This window comes from Sinocyclocheilus anshuiensis, unplaced genomic scaffold (assembly GCF_001515605.1).
Source record: "Sinocyclocheilus anshuiensis isolate Anshui unplaced genomic scaffold, SAMN03320099.WGS_v1.1 scaffold7309, whole genome shotgun sequence".
NCBI lineage: Eukaryota > Metazoa > Chordata > Actinopteri > Cypriniformes > Cyprinidae > Sinocyclocheilus > Sinocyclocheilus anshuiensis.
In genome coordinates this window covers 4,073-11,985 of record NW_015541329.1, presented here as the reverse complement: position 1 = coordinate 11,985, position 7,913 = coordinate 4,073, and the positions used below count along the sequence as shown (strand labels likewise).

General features: G+C 36.2%; 1 non-coding gene across 1 annotated transcript; it reads left to right on the top strand.

Moving 5' to 3' along the window:
* Positions 1 to 7,180: 7,180 nt before the first annotated feature.
* On the top strand, positions 7,181 to 7,252 carry trnag-ucc (transfer RNA glycine (anticodon UCC)). Its single transcript has one exon. It is a non-coding gene; the product is annotated as a tRNA-Gly (tRNA).
* Positions 7,253 to 7,913: the final 661 nt, after the last annotated feature.

The following is a 7,913-nucleotide window of genomic DNA, read 5'->3' as shown; positions in this document are numbered from 1 at the left end:
ACTAACCAGGCCTGACTCTGCTTAGCTTCCGAGATCAGACGAGATCGGGCGCAGACTTTGTTTTAATTTTTTTTTATTGTACATTTAGTTTCACAAATTTACATTTCAATTCCCTCTATTTACAAACAAATACATTGCATATGCTTTCTGAAATTTCAAAAGACATTCACAAGCCTTTTATGCTTAAAATATAAATACAATCACCAATTAAACAAAATGTATTTTCTCTCACCTTCTTTTATAAATTTATTTCCAGTTATAAAGAACTCTTTCACCTCATTTCCTCCATACTTACAATTCATTTCTACATCCTTTCTTAATATTGCCTTAAACAACTCTTTTATTTTTACTTTTCTCCCCACAAAATGTGCATAATTCCTTCTAAACACGACCGCTAGTCTGGCATGGCTCAAAACATAATTTATTAGCCAATAGTCCACTGTTTCCTTTTTTCCAAACATGCCAAATAAAAAGGTTTGCCTCCATCCTTCCTCCAAATCCACCTCCTCATAACAGTTATTTTTTAACAGGTTTAAAAAAAAAATAAAAAAATTATTTTAATGCAGTACATTCCAAAAAATAATGCAAAAATGTCTCATAACCACTGTCACATACATCACACACAACATTAACATTACTATTTATTTTATTCAACACCAGATTTGTATAGATTCTATTGTGCCTTATTAAGAAATCATTGTTCTCACACTCTATGCTATTGTATTTTACATTCATGTTAGACCATATTTTCTTTACATCCAAGTCTTCAAACACTTTACTCCATATTTTTTCGGCCGCTGGCTCCTTAATTTGATCCTTTATTAACAGACCATATACTTTCTTTACACTCACACTTTTTATGTTATATCTTTCCCCATCTTCCATTACATACATCTCGGGCATGTCTTGTTCTTTCTTTTCCACACAACTTCTTTCAATTACATTCACCCATTTTGGCGACAAGCTTGCCTTGATTCTTTCATATACTCTATTCACCTTCTCTTTGCTCTCCATTCCCACCAACTCACACACTGAATCATGTATACAATTATTTCTAAGGAAACCTGGTATGACCTCGTAGATTATATCTTTCACTTGCTTTATTCCCGCTTCTATGAATTTGGGCTCATATAGTGTTTTATTGTTATGCTTGAATTTCTCATTTAAAAACAATGGTAAATGTATAAATGTTTGTACCTCTTTACACTCATAGTCTATTTTTGGTAAAATACATCTCCATGCCTCTAACACCTCTCTATATATCTCTGGTATTCCGTATGTTCCTGCCTTATTTGTCTTTTTTTTTTTGTACTTTAGAATGCCATGTTGACTCCATGCAGGATTGTAAAATGTAAAAAAGTCTGCTTAAGTTTTACTGTTATATATGCATCATTTTTATTTCCATTTATACCAGACGTATTGGCCTTGTTTCATTGTTTTAGTGTGTTTTATAAGTTAATTTTATTGACTTGCTTTGTTATTTTACCTTGCTCAGATTTGTAAACACTAAATGTTAATAACTGTTACTATTAAACATACATAATTGTACCTAATTATTTAATTTAAAACAAAATGTTCTTCTTTTTCCTGTTCTCCACAACTTTAGAATGTATTATTATTGTTGTTGTTTAATCTATAATTATTTCATGTATATTTATTTAATGATTATATATTTGGTTCGTAATGTGTGTGTTTTATTTAATATGTATATTATTGTTCGATAAATAAAATGAGAAACTTTTTTTTTTTGGTGGTTATTGGTTAAATTTCATATGGGTTTTCTGTAAGTTTAAGTTTATTTCGAGCAAAATATATATATATATATATATATATATATATCAATACACATACACAAAAAATAGAACAGTTTATCTCACATATATATGTATCCATACATATACAATTATGTTACACATATCCATACACATATTTACACATAATACTTGCTCGAAAGGGAGTGGAAAGAAGTAGAACTTATTTGCTACCACCCCCAATTCATTCCCGTATATTACACCATATGGTTGCTGCCATTGTCTGTTACTAATAATTTATGTGATATTATAATAGCTATATACAAATAACCAAATACAATATGTCTGTCTCAATAATCACAATAATACATTATAATAATCCTCATTATCATAAACATTCTAATGTGTCCCAGTATTTATAATAATCATGTAATATATAAAATATAACCATCTCCTGTTATATTTTTAAATCACAGTTTTATAATAATAATAATATTTATAATAAACATTAATATCTGCTCCTGTCATTATCATTATTATTATTTGCTCAGCTATGTAATCGTATCCCGTTCTGTTGTAATTATATCACCATTTATAGTATCAATATTAATAGTAAGAACAATTATGATCATCCCTACTACCGTTTTTTTATACAATAACCATCACCCCATAATCACAATCCTTAGAACACCAAGATCCCTCCCTCAGCCTTATATTTTTTCAGGTTTTTCAAAAAAATAAAAAAATTATTTTAATGCAGTACATTCCAAAAAATAATGCAAAAATGTCTCATAACCACTGTCACATACATCACACACAACATTAACATTACTATTTATTTTATTCAACACCACATTTGTATAGATTCTATTGTGCCTTATTAAGAAATCATTGTTCTCACACTCTATGCTATTGTATTTTACATTCATGTTAGACCATATTTTCTTTACATCCAAGTCTTCAAACACTTTACTCCATATTTTTTCGGCCGCTGGCTCCTTAATTTGATCCTTTATTAACAGACCATATACTTTCTTTACACTCACACTTTTTATGTTATATCTTTCCCCATCTTCCATTACATACATCTCGGGCATGTCTTGTTCTTTCTTTTCCACACAACTTCTTTCAATTACATTCACCCATTTTGGCGACAAGCTTGTTTCATATACTTCATATACTCTATTCACCTTCTCTTTGCTCTCCATTCCCACCAACTCACACACTGAATCATTATTTCTAATTATAAGTTAATTTTATTGACTTGCTTTGTTATTTTACCTTGCTCAGATTTGTAAACACTAAATGTTAATAACTGTTACTATTAAACATACATAATTGTACCTAATTATTTAATTTAAAACAAAATGTTCTTCTTTTTCCTGTTCTCCACAACTTTAGAATGTATTATTATTGTTGTTGTTTAATCTATAATTATTTCATGTATATTTATTTAATTATTATATATTTGGTTCGTAATGTGTGTGTTTTATTTAATATGTATATTATTGTTCGATAAATAAAATGAGAAACTTTTTTTTTTTGGTGGTTATTGGTTAAATTTCATATGGGTTTTCTGTAAGTTTAAGTTTATTTCGAGCAAAATATATATATGTATATATTTTATACATTTATTTTTGTAGTTGATTCGACGAATGGGACAGTTTTTGTTATATAATGTGCTAAATATTTCTAAAAAACTATTGTACGCTCTATCCACATCTTTCTCTCTGTATACAATGTTCCAGTCTTGTTCCATTAAGTCGTAATTGAGTGAATTAATTGCTTCTTCTGTCTTTATATGTTTATATACAGCTTTTTGGGGAGTTTTGTTATTTTTATAATCGCCATCATACAATGTGAAGACTGGCAGATGGTCAGTTATGTCACATATCATTAGGCCACTGACATTAGTGTATTCAATGTTATTTGTGAAAATATTATCAATGAGTGTGGCACTGTGTGAAGTAATTCTACTGGGTCTAGTGATGGTTGGGTATAAACTCATACTGTACATCCTGTTCACAAATTCATCTGTTATTTTATGTTTATTTGGATTTATCAGATCTATATTATAATCTCCACATATGAATAGCATTTTGTTACTTGTTATAGAAAATATTTTTTCCATCCAGTCAATAAATGACTCCATACTTGAACCCGGTGACCTATATATACAACTTATAATAATATTTTTTTTCTTGTCATTGTGAATTTCAATCGATATACATTCTAATATATCATTTATTGTTAATATCATCTTGTCAATTACTTTAAACTTTAAATTTTTATGGACATATATAGCAACTCCCCCACCTGCTTTGTTTACTCTGTTTATATAATTGAAGTCATAACTTTCTAATTCAAAATCAATTCCTTTATCCACATTGAACCATGTTTCGGATATTGCTATAATACTGAATGGATGTATAAACTGTTGTAAATAATCTTTGATAGTATTGAAGTTTGTATACATGCTTCTGCTGTTGAAGTGTATGATTGAAAATTTCCCTTCTGAGTTGATACTGTTGTTATAATCATCTTCAGTAAAGTAGTTACAGCTAATATTGATAGATGAGAAAAACATGTTATAAGGGTCTATTTCATCTTCCAAGTCTTGTTCATTATGCTCAGTGTAATCAAATGATTTCAGTTCCAAGTGTTCATAGTTCAGAATCCTTTGTTGTAGCCCTATGTCGTTAATGTCTCTTGAAGTAAGTGAAATGTGATTGGATGTGATTGTTGGTGTTTTTTTTGTTTTTTTTTACCTCATTGATCCAGTAGCGTTCTCAGTTATATTTATCCAGCTCCTCCATGCTTCTAATGACCAAAACCTTAGCCTCCTCTGGCGTTCCGTTAAGTTTGATGAATATTTTGCAGTTAGTAAGCCAAGTGTTTTGAATTTTGTTTTGCTTCCTCAGATACCTGGCTTTTCTGGCTATATCCGCGTTCCTCTTGGTTAGGTGATCATTCATGAATACATTAGTGCCCTTCAATTTCTTTCCTTGTTTAAGCAGTGCGATCTTATTTTTTCTGTTCACAAACCTCAATATCACTGCTGGCATGTCGTTGTCCTTTCTCCTGGGGAGAGGGTGCCCCGATGTTGTCCACATCAAGCGTAATCCCTCTGGACTCGAGAAAGACCGCCACCTGTTGTTCCGCGGAGCTCACCTCCATCTCGCAGGGCTCACCCCCGTTGTCAGCGGTCACTGTGCGTGCATAAGATCTTGAGCCTGGTAACGACCACGTCGTTAATTCTGGAGTATTGCTCCAAATCCTCCACTCTCCGCTCCAGATCTGCTATCCTTTTATCCTTTTCTGCGTTTTGAATACGCAGTATCTTGACTTCCTCCAGCAGTTCGAGAAGCTGTTTCTGTTGAGTCTTTATTACCGTTACATCCTCCGCAAGAAAGTCAAAGAAAGTGACTTTCTAATTTCGTCCACCTCTTCCCACGCTGGATTTTTCTTCTGTTTTGTGCACAAAGTCAATTTATTATATGTTAATCGTTCTAAAAGTTTTTTTTTGATGAAAAACGATTACAAACTCCTTCCATGGTATTTGTGGTCGAGGCGGGATTCGAACCTCTAATTGTGTGTTGCTTATTCAGCCCTCCTCCCTGGGATTTCCTTCATTCCTATTGGCTAGTCACAGTTCTATAGGTATACACGGATGGCGGAGATACTGTCCACTATACTAACGAGGAGCTGTGCATGCATGAGTTCGCCCCCAGCCAACGCCACTGCACCGACATTACTAAACAAAGCATGGCTTTTTCTTACGCTGACCCAGCCCTTACACCATAAAATACCGGATGGACCCATCATCAGCTGAAGTCGTTTTACTTTTGGAATGCTACACGTTACAGGGGTCATTATTTGGACTCTTTTATTTGTTTAATTGTTTTCTCCAACTTCTGAGATGGAGGCATGAGAAAGAGATTGCATTGCCTTCATTGGGCTAGTGGTTACTGGGCGACCGAAGGGACTTTTGTGACTTTTACTCCTCCTGTTTGAAGTGACGGGGTGACGAAATGCAAGTGGGCTGGTGTCGGCACCCTAGATTACCCTTGGTGAGCGTAGTGGTTTACCAAAGGGAGCGCACAGGCCCAAGGGCGTGGAGACACAGCTCGAGTTTCTCTTCATTATCGCATAAATCTTTCGCCTTTTACTAAAGATTTCCGTGGAGGGGAACTTTTTGCGAGTGACCTGTATTTTTGGAGGCTCTGATCACAGCAGAGCTACACAGGAATGTCAAGAACAGAGTGAATTTGGCCATCCGCCAACACACGGTTGGAGGATGCGCAACTGGTCACCTTCTGTATTTGCAGCCTTTGCGGTTCCTGCGTCACCGCGTCGTATTTATTTAGCCAGCACGGAAAGACAGCGCTTTTTTGGACATGATGGGATCCAAACCCTGGACTTGCTCTCTTTAGTGCCGGGCCCAAACAAAGATTGCATCAGCTCCTCTAGCCCTATCAGCGACTCATGTGCTTTGAGCGCTCTTACTGACCGCACAAGCCAGCGTCATCCATCCGAGTTGGTGGTATAGTGGTGAGCATAGCTGCCTTCCAAGCAGTTTACCGGGGTTCGATTCCTGGCCAACGCATTTCCTTTGGTTTGGGCTGAAGTCAAAGCAGAACTCCTTCTATAACCTCTTGTTGCGCCAATACCTTTTGGATGTGTCGTTCGGCAGCAGAAAAATAGTAGCTATCCCCATCGGGGAATCGAACCCCAGTCTCCCAAATGACAGGCGGAGATACCGTCCACTATATTAACGAGGAGTTGTGCATGCATGAGTTCGCCCCCAGCCAATGCCACTGCACCGACAACACTAAACAAAGCGTGGCTTTTTCTTACGCTGACCCAGCCCTTACACCATAAAATACCGAATGGACCCATCATCAGCTGAAGTCATTTCATTTTTGGAATGCTACATGTTACAGGGGTCATTATTTTGACTCTTTTATTTGTTTAATTGTATTCTCCAACTTCTCAGATGGAGGCATGAGAAAGCGATTGCATTGCCTTCATTGGGCTTGTGGTTACTGGGCGACCGAAGGGACTTTTGTGACTTTTACTCCTCCCATTTGGAGTGAGGGGGTGACGAAATGCAAGTGGGCAGGTGTCGGCACCCTAGATTACCCTTGGCGAGCGTAGGGGTTTACCACAGGGAGCGGGATTGCTACAAGCCGGATGCGCAACTGGTCAACTTCTGTATTTGAAGCCTTTGCGGTTCCTGCGTCACCGCGTCGTATTTATTTAGCAAGCACGGAAAGACAGCGCTTTCTTGTATGTGATGGGATCCAAACCCTGGACTTGCTGTCTTTAGTGCTGTGCCCAAACAAAGATCGCATCAGCTACTCTAGCGCTATCAGTGACTCATGTGCTTTGAGCGTTCTTTCTGACTGCGCAAGCAAGCATCAATTCCTGCGTTGGTGGTATAGGGGTGAGCATAGCTGCCTTCCAAGCACTTGACCCGGGTTCGATTCCCGGCCAACGCATTTCCTTTGGTTTGGACTGAAGTCAAAGCAGAACTCCTTCTGTAACCTCTGGCTGCACCAAAACCTTTTGGATGTGTCGTTCGGCAGCAGTAAAACACTAGCTCTCCCCATCGGGGAATCGAACCCCGGTCTTTCGCGTGACAGGCAGAGATACCGTTCACTATATACTGATGATACTCAGCTCTATATTTCTTCGCAGCCTGGCGAAACATACCAATTTGAAAAACTTGCTGAATGCATAGTCAATATAAAAAACTGGATGATGAGTAATTTCTTACTGCTAAATTCTGAAAAAACAGAGGTGTTAATTATAGGACCTAAAAACTCTGCATATAATAACCTAGAACACTCTCTAAGACTTGATGGCTGCTCTGCCAATTCTTCGTCATCAGTTAGGAACCTAGGTGTGCTATTTGATAGCAATCTTTCCTTAGAAAGCCATGTTTCTATCATTTGTAAAACTGCATTTTTCCATCTCAAAAATATATCTAAATTACGACCTATTCTCTCAATGTCAAATGCAGAAATGTTAATCCATGCGTTTATGACCTCAAGGTTAGATTATTGTAATGCTTTATTGGGTGGTTGTTCTGCACGCTTAATAAACAAACTCCAGCTGGTCCAAAATGCAGCAGCTAGAGTTCTTACTAGAACCAGGAAG